This window comes from Temnothorax nylanderi, unplaced genomic scaffold (assembly GCF_030848795.1).
Source record: "Temnothorax nylanderi isolate EJ_2023f unplaced genomic scaffold, tnyl_v1.0 TNYL_tig0084_pilon, whole genome shotgun sequence".
In the NCBI taxonomy this organism is placed as follows: Eukaryota; Metazoa; Arthropoda; class Insecta; order Hymenoptera; family Formicidae; genus Temnothorax; species Temnothorax nylanderi.
Window position 1 is genome coordinate 662,906 of NW_027249146.1, and position 17,719 is coordinate 680,624.

Sequence of the window (17,719 nt, forward strand, 5' to 3'; positions counted from 1 at the left end):
GTCCTCTCTATAGCGGACACAAATATTCTGTGAGGCGGGAATAAGGCATGAGGCGCACTTCAGAGCTTTCGTATATCTCCAAGGGCCTACGCATGACGTTTGTACACCTGTATACGTATATATGTGTATACCTGTGTATGCTTTTGTACATGTCTATGTATGCATGTGTAACGCGAATTCTCGTGCATATCCACCTTTGCGCGAATCATCGAAGCGCATAATTACCGTCCCCTGTTAACTGCCTTGTAGACGAGGATTGGTAGTGTTAACGCCACTAATGAGCTAAATGCGTGGACACAGATTGCAAAGACGGTATACCGTCACACGCTGCCTGCAATAGAATAGATCGTATTAGCGACGCTTTTATAATTGTAACCATCAGGCTTGGGAAAAAAGCTGTCGCACAAAGTTAATGCCCGTTCCAGGATAATAGCGACTAAATTATTTAACGTAATGCCATTTGCAGTGGAGCTCGGCAGTACGATCCCGTTACCTGAATGTTTCAAACTCGTGTTTCTGTAATTTAAATCGAGTTTTATTTTATTAGTAATATTAAACTATATACGCACTTTATATTAGAAAGAAAAATTTAATTGGGTATTTTTTGCTCTTGCTGTTGATCTTTGGATTTTAATGAATTAAAATTATTTTATATAGAAATTGTAAATTGTTTTAGCAGATCTTGAGTTAATGAAGTTTAAATCTCTTTAACATAATAATCTTATCCAAAAAAGAGATATAAATAATCTCTCATGAATTTATATTAATATATTATAACTGACAGAGACATTTCATGCTTGTAATTTTACTTGAGATGCGAAATTGTTGGGCGTTATTTACCGAGCTAAAATTGATAGATACGAATACTTCGTTGCGATAGAACACATATTATTCTGTCAATCATATCCTGTCCATCATTTCCACCGTCAGTTAGCGTGAGTAGTACAGAATGGGTGATTACCTCGATATAGAACAAGATATCTCATCCAGATTTTTCACTCAAACTGTTTTACTTAACGATATAATTTTACATGCCAAGGTATGCGAAAATAAAAGTTTGTTTAAAATTATTTTAGATAAAAGCAAGGATATTTAGTATTAAAATATAAATCTTATTCTTTCATAATAATAGATATTAATAAATAGATATTATTTTTGCATTTCTACAAAATTTACATTAAAATTTGTCTTTAGGAATTATGTAAAGGGGATAATTTATCTACCGTTAATATAGCTCTTTTAAGAAATCTTTATTTAATTGACAGAGAGGCGTATGCGTCTGTTCTTTAGTCGACTTATATTATGTAGAAATAATTGTTCATATTTAATTGAGTTATTGTGAGATATGTTAATATTAAAACATTTATAACATGTATAAAATAGCTTAATGAGTTCTTATTCTCATCATCTCTCCATGTAATAATGAGAATTATTTGCCGTGATAAAAGTTTTTATTAAATAAGCTGCAGAAATAATTTAACAAGAATTAGTAACGAAAATGATTTTGCATATTTATTTAATAAAGATATCGTTTTCCTTGATTTACAAAACACGACAATCAAAATCTACAATAAAACGAAGGACATCGTTTCAGTGGAACAAAACGTGCTTTATTAGTAATAATTCTCGAAATAATTTTGGCTGGAATCCAGAAACGCTTCAGCACTGGCTATTATATATCTAGAGATGAGCAGATCGTGATTTCGTTTAGTAAACGCGAGAGATTTTACTGTGAGAAACATTTCTACGACATTTGGAGCACCCAATTTTTGTGATATGAATTTTTGCGATGCCTCTTATATGCAATGAGGAAAAATATTTCCGTCTGATATTGCTTCAAGAAGTGCACGTTCACTTCTATTATGTTTGCACTCCATAATCCTACCAACCATATTGACCAAAATTTTATAAACGGTTTTTTGAAATCTCCTTGCGGAGAGGCGAGAAGCGAAACGTTAGAAACGTAGGACGGGAATATCGATCAACATGGTACATGTCAGATAAAATGCGCCGAACTATATTACAGCTTGTCATTACGAAATAACTTTATATCGACATATTATTATTATTAAATACAAACAATTTCATGAAAATTCAGAATTTTAGAGCCAGAGTTTTCTCAGAGCTTTTCTTAGAGCTAGAATTTTCTGAAAGAGAATTTTTCATTATCTTTTCGGTCTTTGAAGTATTATGGGAAGGTATATAAACATCAAGATGTTGCGAGATAATATCGATTTTAGAAAAACGCAAAGAATATTTTTCCAACATTTTTTTTAAACTATCTTTGTAAAATTATTTCCTTCCTCGGCACTAAGCAGATAGAAGATTGTCGTAAAGTTGCGCACGTGTCGTTTGAAAAATGGGGTTTTACGGAAGTCTCCACCAAATTGTAGGATGTGATTGCGAGCTCAGCGCATTCGTTTTATTTCGCACGTACCCTATTGATCAATATGTTCCAGTCTTTTGTACGCTTCGTTTTTTGCTTCTCTGCGAAGTAAGTGCAGAAAATTGATTCAAGAGATTTATAGTTAGAAATGCTCTAAGTGTGATTGTAAGCGATCGTGAGTGATTGTAGGTGATTGTAAGTGATTGTAAAGCCGGTTCTACAATACGTCGCAAAACGATGGCAACTGCTAGCTGAAAAGTGTTATTTCTATGTTGCGCTTGTCAATTGCGGTTGTCAAAAGAGAGTTGGCGAACTTTTAACTTTTTTGGCGACAGTAACTGGCAATCGGCAATCAGAAATAACACTTTTCAACTAGCAGTTGCCATCGTTTGCGACGTATTGTAGAACCGGCTTAAGACTGATTGCAAGTATGGTCACGTGCGATAGAAAAATTACGTAGCTTCATAAAGACAAAAATCGCGTGTAGCGAGATGAGAAATAATATAATTACAAATCTGTTATATATTTTTGCGATTATTAATATAAATTATTTTTAGAAAATTAATTATTGTTGAGTTTTAACAGTAGGGATTTGGTTTAATTAAATAGTGTCTTGAACACGCTCATAGTTTGCAATGACGCATTATTCGTATTTCCAAAATTGATCAACGGAATGTAATAAAGTGTAATTATAGTGATTTCCGAGAAACAGTTGCATTCTTCCAAAACTTCTGTCTAGTAGAGACGAACTTACTTAATGAGAGAACGGCGTTTCATTCTAATTGACATAATTATCGGTAACCCTTTGCAATTTTGCGATTAAAATATTGATTGATATCATTAAATTTAGATAAACAATTTTTTCTTATTGTTCTTTTCTTTAAAATATTAAAAATAATTGAGTTACAATAAATATGATACTTAACGTATCACGATAAGTTAAAAAAAAAGTGTGTGTGTGAAGGATACTTTATATCCACCTAATAGCGATGATCACGAAATTGCAAACTATTTACTGAATTCAATTAATTGCAATACATTACATCTAATATTAACAATTTCCGCATTAACGATTATTATATTGCGAATAGTTTGAAATTGATAATCAAGAGTAACCGCAAAGGAAAGCCTCGTTCTAATTTACGTCCTAATTAGAATTTACTTCTCGTTTAGTTACGTGAAATCAGAGATATATCTATTATAATAATATGGTAATTACGAAGTGTTTTGTTAATTTGCCCAAATTTTAATTTAACAACAATTTTTTTACAGAAAAATATTACTCTCTCAACGGATGACTAGCTCTTATAATTTATCAGCAATTTTTTTTTCCAATATGCTTTTGCTTGTATGAAAAAATTTTAATGGCGACTCATACGTTGTGTCAATTCGTCGCTTTGAGAGGTATTCTCTGAACGCGTTGGAAATTTTATTCAAACAAACAGCGAGGTGTTACAGAAACGAACGATTAATAACGAAGACTATGCTTACGCATGGAAGCGATAATCCTGCAAATTCTTGGCATTTCTGGCGTCACTACACTATTTCCGGAACGTTGAGATATTTTGTTTATCATGGCTGAAAATTGTAGAGGAATTTTACGCGCCTGTTTCACGCGGCGCTCACAGAATCTTATAGTCATGAGTTTCGGGTAAAAACTAGAGCGAAACATAAGCGTAAAATAATATTTCACGCAGTATTGTTTGTTATATTTTGCACTAAAAACTTTTTAAAACAGCTTCTTTTTTTGTGGGATGTTTAGACGTAAACGTGAGTCATAGTGAAAATTTATTTATGTGTTGATAGGTCTTGGAAAAGTTTATCGTTTTTTCAAAGAGAATTCCGACATTTTTATCGAGGATTATTTTTTCTAATTTATTTTCTTACGAGAAAGTTTCTAAGCTTGTGCTATACTAAAATTTCGTTATTTCTGTGAAGTTTAAATTCATAGCACGTGAAATCCAGATATATGCTACGCATAATGGTGATTATGTGTGGTTGGTTTTACATCTCGCATGCGGTCATTGATAATTTGCCGACAATTGACCGTAGCATTGGTACTAAACAGTGTCATTATTTTATGTTATTTGGTCGTCGGTACGCCGCAACTACTGCATTAACTTGCGAGCGATATATGTATAAAGCGACAGCACTACAAAATCCCTGTCATTGAATTGAAGAATTTAATCAATTGATTAATGTTAGTTTTAATAAATGAATAAAATGAATTATGCAATGCAATATTAACTTTCTAAAACTTGCTAAAAGCAAATTGAAAATTGTTTTATTTTATAATGTTCTTGTGTAATCGTTTCGTCACAATTCTTGCAAAACTTTCTAATCTGCATTACATAAGCAATGCTTAAATAATGCATAAATATAAGCAATTAATCATTTATTTGCATAGATTAATGTATCCGACGTATTAACACGTTGCATTTTAATAGGATAGTCGTAAATCGGTTTAGCTATGATTATCGTCGGCTTTTATTATGAGCTTTAATGGCTTCTATAACGGCAATTAATGATCCAGAAAATGACGAAAGCCTTTAATATCGTTATCGTTAGCTGAATTCGACAACAACATGGCAATATGATTTTGCGATATAATCGGCTTTGAAATTAATTCGTCCGTGCTGTTTGAAACTCTATTAATAAGAGTCATCGTTTCTCGGGAATTTCATATAGAATATTAAGTGCACCTTCTCGAATCACAAGTATCGCGACCTGTTTAGAATACGAAAGTTTTGCGAGAACAAAGTTATTTAAATGGATTTATTTTAGAACATAGATCACACACGTCACGAGAAATTTATGGAAAAATATCTCTAGCGGAGAAACTTTTTGACAATGTAAGAAAGTATTATTCTTTTATCTCGGCGAATTGTCTCCGAGCTGTTTATGTATAATTCAAATACCGAAGAATTCTTAAAAAATGTAAGCGTGTAGTTGGCGGACAAGATCTACAATCTTCTCTAATTGCGAGTGACCCAAATTGGATAATTTTATTTCAACTTATATCATTTATATTTTAAATCGGATAATTTTATTTCAGGAACATCGTGCAAATTTAATTGATAATTTAAAGATTCTTAATATTTTTATGTCAGTCATTTGGAATATCAATTTCATACACGATATTTTTCCATAAATTTTATACGCGAGGAAGTTAGAGAAGTTATTTAATATTATACGAAAACTTCTTATAGTTATATCTAGGTCTTTCTATTTTAATATTTCCGTAATTTTTTTTTCTTAACTATCAGTTTAAGATGATTGACTGTTAGAAGAAAGAAAATTGCTGAAATATATGTACATGGATATTGCAAAACATGAAGGGCCGTGTAATACAATTTGTCGATATTTTCAATCTTTTAAAGAACTTGCAAGTCTCGCTAAGAATGCCATCAAACTGGAGAAAAAAGTATTATAAAGAGGTGCGAGTTCGTCGATTATGATCCTCTCGACGTAGTTAATGACTTTAGAATTGTCTCTTAATGTGATGTCAAAATTACGACAAAAAATTAATCTCGCAATAACGAACTTACGGGAGTAAGAAGGAAGTATTCATTTAGTTAATGAAATAGATCGACTGCTTCACTTTCGGTTATGATATTACTTTGTTGAACTTAGCTCAATTGCAATTTAGGAGTAAGTGTGTCAAACTTAAGAGGTTATTGGTGATAATTTATAGAACATGATATATATATAAGTCTACTACGTAGGATACGTAAAATTCCTCTGTAGAACGTATTATTATCTTCTTTCTCACACATTACAAATTTGATATTAATGAGAAAGTATTGTCGTTATAATAAAATAAAAAATATGTGAATAAATTACTGTAGATCTTATTACTTTTATTGATTTCGTAATTTTATATTATTTTTGAATTTAAAAGGCGCATCTATATGCCAATTACTCTGGATTGAGAACACAAACAAAAATTAAATATTGAATAACTCCACTTTTAAGTGTCATAATTTTATATTAGAAGCGTTTAATTATTAGTAATTTGTAATAATTTTATGATGGCTTTTATCTTGATATATATCACTGTCAGACATTTATATTAATATTGCGATTTTATATGCTTTTATTTTCTTATATCATTCGCACATGATGCAATAGACCAAAAAAATGAGAAAACTTTTTTTCGAGATCGTTAAACATGACATTGTCAAAAACGCAAAATTAATGTTTCATGTGTCATCGATAGAGGATGCGGTGTGTAAATGACACATTTGCCACGCATGTTGCACGATGACAGGTGAGAAATAACAAAGCCGATTAGGAAAATATTCACATGGAGTGTAGCTGAATGTTGTAAATCGCATCGGCATATTTTTGTTTTTGTCAGCAACAGGATTTGAGAGAGAATATCGGAAAAAAAGTGCCGTATCTCGTCTTTCGCGAGATAAAATAATTTGCAATATAGGCGACATAAATATAGCTTACATAAATGCACGTGGCTAACCGATATCTTGTGCATAGTAGCAAATATTCGAGGTATATGCATGGGTGCTATTGATTCCGACGGACACGTGTAATTATCGGCTCGTAATTTCTTCATTAGCGTGACTTCCATGACCTGCGACGTGGCGTTTGGGAATTATGTAAACGTCACAATTGAATTGTGTTAATTTTTCGCGTAGAGACCTAATTTCATCAGGCAGATAATATCGTAATTCCAAAGGTTGGAATTATTGTCAGTGTTGCGTTATGAAACAAAACTCCATTTGTCACAAGTAATTGTACACGAACGTATAATTTTACGGTAACAATTGCATTAGAATGGGTAAACAATGATTAATATGGAATGTATTCTTAATAAAGATTACCTTGTTAGCGTATTGGCTGGATTCATATCTTTTTGCAAATATAATCAAGAATTACATGTGTATAGATAGATTAAATTACAAATTACCCAATAATGACTATTAATCTAACAGAAACCAGTAGATTAAATGAAGAATTGCTGTAATTTTCCTGTATTTAAACAGAATCATGCGATACATCAATAAACTGATGAAGTGTTATTACATTAATTCACCAATTCTGAGATTTGTTCGCGTAATGTTACTTTTATCATAAAATTTGGCACACGCAAGAAGGAACATGATAGCATTAAAATACGAAATGCATGATCACATTGGCGAGGTATGTAAAGTGTTTGTTCGTAGAACAAAATCACTTGTTTGTTCATAAAACAATCTGAGAGCAATTCAACGATGCGGGTTCCATTTACGCGAGAATGCTCGAGAAAGTGATCCGAGAGAGTGCTTTTATACCTAATCTCTGGATCGTTCTACCTCACTATCGAAGCACGTCTGATAAGCCATCGTAACACAAATCAATTATGTCGTCATTAAATGTCACCCCGAGGTCGGATCGAAGAGGCCTCTCTTAATGGATGGTTCTATTTAAACCGTAATTTTGCGGAGATGCATTATGTCACGGGCTAATTAAATTGATCGGAGTCGATAGTGAAATCTTATTTGATAAAGTTTCACAATTAAACGAGATTAGGGCTAAATTTGAAATAATAAGTACTATTACCTACTAATACGTTCTTGTTCAATGCAAATTTGTATTAAGTTAAAATATTTTATTAAATTATATATATATAATATATATAAATATACATATAATTTTAAGATAGGGAGAGAAAAAGAAAAAGAAGGAGGAGTGATATAAAAAATACCGAGCGCCGAAGCTTGATAGTTTAATGAGAGAAATGTTAGCAAACAGTAACAACTGTGCCGCAACCAACAACGTAGAACTACGTCTACTGTCACTAGTTCATGTTAAAGTATTCAGTGAAGGACAGTTGGCATAGCCCTACGTCAACTGTCCTTCGCTGAATAGTTTAACATGAACTAGTGACAGTAGACGTAGTTCTACGTTGTTGGTTGCGGCACAGTTGTTACTGTGCCCGTTTGATTTTTATTATATTGGCAATTTTTTTCTAATTCTATTATGTTCTTCAATCTTTTCTACCCCTATTTCATATATAATTCTTTAAAATTTGGTCGATTAGTTCTTGAGTTACATACGTTAAAATTTGCTAGGAATACGTACATACATAGAAGCCTAATAAAGCTGGGTCTAATCAACCGAATCTTAAAGTATTATATATGAAATAGGGGTAGAAAAAACTGAAGAATATAATGGAATTAGAAAAGTTGCCAATAATTGATATTAAATTGCCAAAATTGAAAGTGGTTGAGACCTGAGCATAATTATTTGCTTATAATTATTTGGCTTCCTCATTTAGGAAGCTTTTTGAGACTTCTGAAACTTTCAAGAGAAAATGGGACTATATAAGCTATCTAATGACGTATTAATCATTACTCTACGATTATTAGTTTCGAAGATATAAACGTTCAAAGTGTGACATGTTTTTGTTGCATCTGTGCTCCCAATGTTACCCCCTATTTACTGTCGACAAAGACGTAGTTCTACGTCAAAAGATAATAAATTTAAACATGCATATATGAAAGTACTTTGTCGAATGAAGCTTTTTTCATTTAAAAATAAATCTGGCTTTTTTGAAAATATATGTACGTATTTAATTGAAATTCTTCACGAGTCATGCAACGTGTTCGATTCTGAGAAAGTGCAATACATAATGGAAGAAAGATTCCACGTTTAGCGGAGAAACGTGGCTAGTGTCGATTATGAGCGCGACGCACATTCAACTCTTTCAAACCGGATTTCTTGTTCAACACTGTAATGTAACAAGTAAAGCTCAAAAGCACGTAAGCAGTTTGCAAGAGATTATAGGTAAAGAAAATAATAGTTAAATTTGACGACATAGTATAATGTAACAAATACTCATACATATAGTGTAATATAATAAATAATTATATTATTACTGAAAGATGCAATAACTATAACTTTGGATTCTCTTTGGATAGTCTTTTGGATATTACACAATTTTCATGTTCTAAATAAACTTTATAAATTAATTTTTTCTAAATCCATTAATATGTATCATATAAATTAGTAATTAAATAACATAATTAAATAACAAATTCGTGTATAGGATTTATAACTGAAAATTATTAAAACTTGGAAGATTTCGAAAATTTATTCTATTTATAAGGCATGTAATACATAGAAATTTGACATTAATCTTTAATACATCTGAGAGTGATAATATTCTATATTGCATAGATTTAATCTTGAAAACAATATGAAAACGCAATTATAAATGATATATGCCCGAATATATATCATAGTAATCTTCATTAAAGTCATTACGAACAGTTATTTTATAATCCGCTATTATGTAGGCTCGGTGAATGTTCCATCGTTAATAATAACTGCTTTGAAAACGTGGCTTTTCGCATAAGATAATTAATGGCGTTAATTCACCGCTCGAAATTCCATCTGGGGATACAAATCGGCGCACAAAGACAGAAGCAGCTAGGCGACGCACGTCAGATTGCAGAATGCTTGTTAGCCGTTAGATGAAACCAACCGCGTGATTAATTAGAAATGCCGCCTTGTTCTCTTAATGCAACATCGTGCTCATTGCGAATTCGTAATTATCATCTTTATTCATGCGGGCAGAACATTATTAAGCTACTGGTATATAATATCGCTGGCGTGACCTGTTAGTAATTAACACGTCCACGAGCATTCAGATGTATTAAAGCGAAACTTATTCGTGTTTGTATATTAAATGATATCTTACTTAAAGCAAACTATTAATTATTGAATAGTGGAAAGTAAAGGTTAAATGTACTGAATAATTCGAGTAAGTTTATAATAAGTTTTATAATTTTTAAGAATACTTATTGTTATTCTTTTAACATTAATAACAACAACATTTATTTTAAAGGAATTAATTATACTAGAATTAACTATAGGTATTTAGTCATGACTTTTTTACACTATTGAATGGAATATGTAAGTTTGACTGGGATTAATTTATTATAAATACGAAATAAAGGTTTCTAGTTTGATGTTGATAATCAATTATAAATTGTTAGATGCAAGATTATAATTTAATTATGATTATTATAATATTTTATTACTACATTATTAAATTATATTATTATATTATTAGCCTTACGTTATTTACATAAATATAACTAAATTTGTTTTTATATCAAAATTATCAAAATGCTAATTTTATTAATCCTTATTAGTATGATTTTCGTGCATATTTTTGAAAGAATGAGAGAAAAACAGGTATTTTAATAGTTTAATAACAAAATATGCTCGGTTGTTTTAATAGTTTCCTTAGCTCGCCAGATTTCTCCCTTGACCTCTTTCTCTTATGGGTCTAATTTGAAGAATTCACTCTATGAGGAAACTCGCCTTGAAAGAAAAAAACTTAAAGCGTTCCGTGTTCGAACTCCAATCCGTAAAGTGAAACTTTTAATCACTTCAAGTTTATTTATAAAACTTTTTATTGTAAAATAAATCGCGCTTCGTTCGTAGGTGGAATAAGGTACACATCGATATTGGTCGATGAAAAATGAAAATCACGAGTAAAAACAACACACGATGGAAGCAAGTCAGAGTAAACAACAGTTTGAGGAAACTTTTAAGTCCTATAAGAGATTTAGGCGGATTACACAAAACCTTGATGAGCTTTCAATTAGCTCTTCGGCTTTTATTTTTTGCATCCAGAATACAGAATTCTGCAATGTTGACGCAAAAGTAGTAGTTCTTAAACCGTTTTAGAGAAACCGTATTTTATTTACGTATTAATAGAAATTGGAATTATTGGAAAGTTTTTTACTCAAGTGCTGCAAAAATTCTTGATTGCTGGATATTCCATTTATTATTTGATATTAATAAATGCTTTATATATCGGTAAAAAAATGGTAGATATAAACGAATACGACATAATTTATTTAATATATTAGAGATCACAACGTAGTGGAAACGAGAAATTGCTACAAAAATATTGACTGCAAATTTTAAAATATATTGTATAATCGAAAATGCAATATGCCAACGCTATAGATATGTACAAAATGACGATTAAAAATAAACGTGATCATTTCTGTGCCCTTCTTTTCTCAATATCAAATAGATAAAATAATGCATGACTACGTAGAAAGGTAGCAATCGACTTCTTCGAACAGATTGGTATATAGATAGTGCAATGTACACGTAACGAGGTTTAAATATATAAACTTCACGTAGCATCACTTTGAATACCTACTCCGTATAATGCATCGTGGTCTTATATAAACTTGAAATTCACGCGGCGTTTGTTTAATACCTCGTTTAACATGAAACTCTGGTCTGAATTGAAGATTTATGAAACATTGCTGTGAGCTTCGTATAACACGACGCGTTGCATAAATTCTCGATATATAGTATAGCTATACTTGCGCTTAAATTGCTCCTATCTCTATGTCATCCATATTTTGTAACTAATTGCGGCTACGACTTTTGACACTATCGTACGTTAGTTTGCATTGTTACACGTATCGTAGCTATTTTATGTTATTTACAATTAATACTGAAAACAAGGAGGTGTTTGAAGTAGAACAGCTAGCGCTGTTTGAAGATTAAGGCCACCCTCGTGTTTTCGCGTATGAGAAAAGATAACTTTCGTTCCATTTATCTGACGTTTATTTTGTTTTATAAGAAGGCTCTATCTTTCTGCTCGAATGCATTTTCGTAATATATATAGAAACTTTTACAACGGACGAGATATGATGCGTATATTTTTTATTTTACTTTTATTAAAAAAGTTGTCGACGTTATCGTGGACATGTTATGGTAATTTTTGTATCATACTATGCAGAGAGAAAGCAAACACATGGTTGAGTAGATTAAAATTTATCGAAGAAGCGAACATATTTAAGGTTGAATACGACCCGGTTCTAATTTATTCACACAAAAATTGACTTCGTCAAAGCTTGTCTCAGTGTTTGATAAGATTGGTCAACAGGAGTTTAATTTTTTTCATTAATAAAATATTTTAAATGAAAACGTTTAAAAAACGAAACATTTTAAATATTTTTTTATACTTCACAGATATATTATTTGGTAAAATAATTTATATTTAATTGAGCTAAAATTTCAAAATTTATACAGTGTGACTAACTTTGGTAGATTTAAATTGTTAATCGTACTGTTAATCTCATATAAATATGCCAAGCCTATACATGTTGTCTATCCAGAATTAAATATTGCTCGAAATATAAAAGTTATGCCACATATAACTAGATCTCAATCTCTCTTGTTAGATAAAAATGAGACGACTGTATTTTAATAAGCGCATTTGCGTTTGTTTTGAATAAATGGCTTCGAAACTACCATTAGCGCGAAAGTGGTTACGAGCATTATCTTAACTTCGGGGATCTTTATTTGTATTATATCAAGTTTTATTAATTATCGGAGGCTTTTAAAGCTACACAGAAGGAGAGTAATCCGGCAGAGAGAAGATTATTAATGCGGTTACCATAATGCGTTTTCCTCGTTGAAAGCTCTTCGCTGCTTTCCATCACAGTATTTTCCGCTGCGTATATACATAGGCGAAACCCACAAAATTTTTTAATTATGGTAGTTTCTATATTAATCTTTTGATTCATATTCAGATATATATTATTGGCGGATGAAACGTAGATATTATTGGCGTCTTACAATTAGAGAAATTATAGAACGAGCGATATCATGACCTAGAATCGTTTGATATTAATTTTAATGGCATATTGCAATAGACTGGCGATGCCGATCTAGAAATACTTCGACGACTATCAGTTTCGTGACGACATGTAATTAACACTTGCACAGGTGCAAAGCAAATACGCGCAAAGCTTATCTAATTTCCGGTAATTTGTAGTTAGGTATCGCTGTAGTTGCAGATCCGGAGTCTGGGCTTTAATTGGTTGGTAGAAGTTTAATTCACAGGGGAAATCAAGAAATAGTGGACGCCGAAATGTGCGTGTCCAGTTTCTTACTTCATTTAACACCGCTACTCTTCAATCCGATCGTCATGTCGTGTCTCCTATTTCGTCATGTCGTGTCTCCTATTTCTTTCTTTCTTGTCCCTCTCTAGTTTTTCATGTTAATTAACGTTCACTCAAGTTATAGTTCAAGGGAGAGTTTTTATGATATGTTAAATGTTTTTTTTGCCGGATTACTTTTTTCAGTGTTTTTAATTTTAAATATTAATTGTTTCACATTTAAACAATATATTTAAGTTTAGATAAATGTAATGAATAAGTACATGAACCACTTATCGTTTATGGTCAATAAATTAATATAATAAATAGGATATTAATACTCTGTTGCATACGCCAGTTAATAATAAATGCAAATTAACTTTTTCTTCTTACACATGAGAAATATGTATAAACTTGTACGATTACTATTCATACATAAAAAGTTAGGGCTCAGTTTTAATTTGTAAATATAAAAATTGTAATTAAATGGAAATATTAACAAGATAATTATATCTTGCGTTGCACTGTACATAATACAAGTAACATACACAAAATGACTGAAGAATGACTTGGTGGTTTTATTTTGCTGAAAAATTTACAGATTTTTCGAAATTTATTAAGTTGCGACATTCCACTGAAATGGTTATTAATTTTTTTTTCAAAAATCCATCAACGGCAATGATGTTTTTTATGGTCAATATCCGTCATAAAACTATAATATCGCTTATGTCTATCACCGAACTTTTTCAAAAAATCTTTTGCGAGCGGAGAAGACACGGGAGCTGAAATCGGTAAGTTCGACAGCTTTTGTACTTCTTACATCGCATTACGTTCACCCGTCTTTTACAGGTTACGCCTGCGGGATAGCGAGAAATAAGTTACTACTATATAGCGGGTTTCCTTGCGTACAGCTCTAACGCAAAATGTTAAAAGTTTAAATTGCATCGGCGATGCACTTTCGGTAGACGCAGGAAACAGTTACTCTTTATTTCTGCGGACGTGAAAAGAAAAAAACCTCTCAAGAATAACGCCTCGCAAAGCTACGCCGAGATAGCGCGAGTTATCGTGTAAACATGCGCGGGTGTACGTGTGAGCGGGTGTAGCCTGTACTTCGTACGGCTTTGATAAGTTTAAATGACTATCGTGATAAAATCACGGAATCTGGGGAAAAAGTCTTTGAGCGAAGTTTGCGATAACAGATTGCTCAATAATTGTGGATTCCGGTAATTCCGGTTAGTTCCTTTAAAAGTGTTTACCCTGGGATACTATCTATATATGCTCAGAATGTACCATAGTGTACATCGAGGGATTATGTAGTCTCAAAGAAAAAAATAGTGAGTTTGTTAAGCTCCACTTTATTGCGATCGTTTACTTTTAATGTTAGTCAAGATAATTCCATGCAGTTAAAGTTAAATTTGATAGAAAAAGATTCGTTAAATTGATTAACTTTTTACTTAGATAAAAACACATTCTAATTTCCATTACCAATATAATAGCAATTAAAAACATGTATTAAAATCTTTATTTTTATAAGTGTAAATTTTGAAGTATTTTTTTTCTAAAGTAAAATACTTGAGAAAGTTGCAAAATTCAGGAGCACGCTTTAACTGTATATGTATAAGGAATTATAATGAAAATGAAGATATACCTACATCAGACGAGATATTGACATCTTTTAAATTTATTTATTTGCGAAGTAATGGTTCTATATGAATATTAAGCTGTTAAATATATCATATAAATGCATTATAAATGGATGCAAAATACCATGAGTATCCGTGGCAAACTGGTACAAAATTTATTTCATCACTCGAGCGATAGTTTGCCATATTGCTTCGGGAAGAGCTCTTTTCCGTCTCGCCATGACGGCGACTGATATCAGGTAGTAGAAGCTAAAAGAACGTAAAAGAGGGCTAAAGTACCCGTCGTGGATGCACTATAGCTGGTCCCGTTGTTTTGAAACTGACACTATCCTTTTTATGACGCGGCATTATTTCACGCTGGACGTGGCCGCTTCCTAACGATCGCTTTCTCACAAACGATTTTCAATTAATCCTTCATGCCTTTTAATCTCGCGCGATATATTGTCACGCGGATTTTGCTTCTTGGAAAGAGAAGCGTGTAATTTATGGTATAATACGTAGAACGAATAAGCTAATAAGTCACGGTACTTTGCGCTGAAAAAGATTTCAAAACACTAATTTATGACTACTTCTTGCATGTTAGTGATGCAAATTTTTGATAATTTTTATCACTTTAAATTAAGCGAGATTTATGAATAATTTTATTATTCAAGTTTATCTAGCAACGAATTTATTTACCTGAGATTTGTTCACGAAACTAAATTGTTCTGCGGTTTAGAGATCTTTATTTCGTTAAATTTGTTTCTACTTATTGTTAGTCATAAATTACATTTTATTGATAAATGAGCAATTGATTTTATCACGCAAAATAAATTAAGTAATATATATTATAATTTTATAAAAAATTATCTTGAGCTTCGGTTATCTTAGTTTTATTTATTTCAAAGCATGTAAATGTATATGTGAGTGTACGAGTGTATATATAGAGTTCGGGTCCGCGTGCCAAGTTTAAATGACCGCGGATCAGTCATCTCTGAGGAAGTAAATTATGTCGATTTGTCATATTAAGGAAGACATCTGTGAGCACTATGTACAAAACAAAAGTGACTTAAATATTATTTGCAGCGTTCTAAAATTTTGTTTAAACAATCACTTATTTACTAATACTTTTCGAAAAAAGGATGCTCGATGTATTTCAATCGAAATATCCTTATATCGCATTTTTGTAGGAGTGTATTCTTAGTGACACATCTCGCATGTGATAAGAGTTTTTTCGCTAGTTTCAAGTGAGAAAGTTTGATACCGTGATAACCGAGGTGGAAGCATATCTACTTTAATCCAAGATTAAAATAATCCTATACTCTCTTTCTAAGCGCATCCCTCTTCATCCTGCTGGTCTGTGATTTAGGTTTTATAAGGATTACACCCCCCCCCCTCGCCACACATATACATCGTTTCTTCTCCACACGCCTTATATTAGAAAGTTTCCTGGAGGAAAGTCTACGGACGATATACTCCGGGTCGACGTTCTTACACGAAGAATCCTTATATAGTGTGACCGATTACATTTAGAACTTAACTTTATCTTTTCACATTAGATATAATGCGTGGGAAATAATATTATTAGTTGGTCAAGTAGAAAAATGTTCGAAATAGAAAATATAAAAATAAAAAATAGAAATCAAAGACCATCAAATAATGTTATCAAATTAATTGATAATGAATTGTTTATTAATTTTATGTTAACTTAATTATTTTTAAATATTTTAATTAACATTTAATTTTTAATAATATAAAAATATACAACAGATTTACATTTAATAATTAATAATTAAATGTAAAAAGCAAAATGCATGAAAATATGTAATAAAATTATTGAAAAATAAGTGAATGTCAGTTAAGTAATATTAAACAAAAATTTAAAGAACAGAAAACAGAATAATATAATTATTTACATTGATTAATTTGTTTTCTCTATATTTATATTAATGTGCCTTTTCCATGCCTTTTTCATGCATATCGAATTAATTCTCATAAAATTCGATAACTGCCCTTCATCGTTACCGTGAGAACTATTGTGGACATAATATTGACACATCAAAAATTGAAGTACAATTTTTCATTTCGGATCAGATATGAGATTACTGAGAAGTATATAATAATCGAGTTTGCGAACACCGCGTCAATCTATCATCCCAGCGAAATCTCGTGTTATATCGTTTTCTCCGGGCAAGTGAACAACCGCATCCCGAATTTTCGGTGATTAATCGCGAGGCAGCCGAGCATATGGCATGTTATCGATCCTGAGGAGGCCGTGCGACGCCGAGGAAGTTGTCGGCGACGAGCACTGTATGAATAAACATGGTTGATTTATTTGCTCCTGTCTATCAAACGTCGACGCGAGGCAGTACCATTTTGATGATTTTAATGATCCCGTCAAACTCCATTTCGATTTAGCATCTCAAGAACGGTTGTCTCTTCTACTTCGAGATAAGACGTGAGAGTACGTGGCAATGTTTGTCGTTTCCGCGACGATACACGGCCGGTGATCTTCATTAAAAGTTTTGCATTATAATTAAGATGCGAATTTTTCGATGAATAATCAAATTATAAAATTGGACAATAATCGATATAACATAATACAAAGTAATTGTACTGGAAACTGTTATAATTTGCCATATATTTTATTGTATTCGCGATTTCACAAATAGATTGAATTAATTAATTAAATCGTGACATACCTTTGGTTAACAGTATCGTTAAAATCAGTTTTAATGTATGTTTTTGCGGAGTTAAAATAATACAGGATGAAATCTGTGACGTTAGCC